At 39.2% G+C, this 1,726-nt stretch overlaps 1 non-coding gene across 1 annotated transcript; it reads right to left on the reverse strand.

The window, feature by feature from the left end:
- Positions 1-714: 714 nt before the first annotated feature.
- Positions 715-823, reverse strand: LOC114114181 (U6 spliceosomal RNA). Its single transcript, XR_003589018.1, has one exon. It is a non-coding gene; the product is annotated as a U6 spliceosomal RNA (small nuclear RNA).
- Between the last annotated feature and the right edge of the window lie 903 nt (positions 824-1,726).

The following is a 1,726-nucleotide window of genomic DNA, read 5'->3' on the forward strand; positions in this document are numbered from 1 at the left end:
CAATGGACATGACTTTGAGCAAATTCCAGAAGATAGTGAAGGACAGAAAAGCCTGGCATGCTGCAGTCAATCAGGGTCACATAAGAGTCGGACACTACTTAGCGACTGAACAACGTTTAGAATGAAAGACATTGCCAGGCCAAGAAAGCTAGACAGCAAAGGTCAAAAAACTGAGGTCTAAAAAGTCTAGTTTAGGGACATCCCTGGTGGTCCCATGCTTAAGACTTTGAGCTACCATTGCAGGGTGCATGGATTCAATCCCTGGTTGGGGAGCTAAAGTCCCACATGCCACACGGTGAGGTCAAAAACAAAAACAAAAAAACACAAAAAACTATACTTAGTTTATGTGTTATTGTTAGCATTCCTTGTCATTTTTTATTGGCCATCAAAGATCAGAAAAGGATGAGGTTATTAGTAAATTCCTTATGAAAAACTTCCTTGATGGGGTGGGGTGGGCCATATCCAGGATATTTGTTCACTCAAATTTAAAAAGAACTGAGAGCTCATATTTAACAAAAAGGTATTGCATGCTACGGATCACTAATTATTGGGGTGATCTGTAGCACTTAATACCATTTTGTTAAATGTTAACAGCTACTGGTTAAATTTTTAAAAATTCATTTAAATTGAAGAATAATTGCTTTACCATATTGTGTGGCTTTCTGCCATACATCAACATGAATCAGTCATTGGTATACATATGTCCACTCTCTCAAAAATATGGAATGCTTCATGAATTTGCATGTTATCCTTGCACAGGGCTATGTTAATCTTCTCTGTATGGTTCCAATTTTAGTGTATGTGCTGCCGAAGGGTGGAGAAGGCAATGGCAACCCACTCCAGTACTCTTGCCTGGAGAATCCCAGGGACGGAGGAGCCTGGTGGGCTGCCATCCATGGGGTCACACAGAGTCGGACACGACTGAAGCGACTTAGCAGCAGCAGCTGCCGAAGTGATCACATGGTTAATTTTGCTTTACCTCTATTTTCATATGCAAGATGAATTTATTTTGATAAATTCTACTTATTCTAAACAGTGAACAGATGCTATGATTTTACTCTATTTATTACAGTTATTTTTAAAGATACCTAAACACTATCAGCTCACATGAGTCAGACAGGAAGGTAAAAATAATGTCAATATTGTTGCTAAGACTAGGGGTAAGTGGCTATAACTGATAACAAGAATATGACCTGTCACTGGTCATATACCACATATCCTTCTAGGGTCAATGTATTCATTTTGCAGATTTGTCACAAATTACTGTGTTTTTTTTCTTTTTTTAAGAGACCAAACACAGTGGCAACTCCAGCCCAAAGCAGATGTGCCAGGTGACAGCATCTGAAATAGAATACCATTGTGGTTACACTTGACTGCACAGTTAGGTAATAGTGCTTTGATGCACTTCCTGCACGGTGCATACTCCTGGAACAGTGGTTTCTTTTCACCAAAACTAACCAAATGTGGACTGAATTAAAGGGGTTAATTTTGGTAATAGCACCATAGTGCTCATTCTTGGTGATCTCTTACAAGGAAAATGGTATCACAAACAGTATACTCTGGATTTGACAAACTTTCATAGGAACTATTAATAACTGAAATATCTCTGAATGGACTTTGTTTGAAGCTGGATTTCACGTTAAAGTGAAAGTCGCTCAGTTGTGTCTGACTCTTTGGAACCCCATGCACTATGCAGTCCACTGAATTCTCCAGGCCAGAATACTGG

Source organism: Ovis aries, chromosome 3 (assembly GCF_016772045.2).
Source record: "Ovis aries strain OAR_USU_Benz2616 breed Rambouillet chromosome 3, ARS-UI_Ramb_v3.0, whole genome shotgun sequence".
Taxonomy (NCBI): Eukaryota; Metazoa; Chordata; class Mammalia; order Artiodactyla; family Bovidae; genus Ovis; species Ovis aries.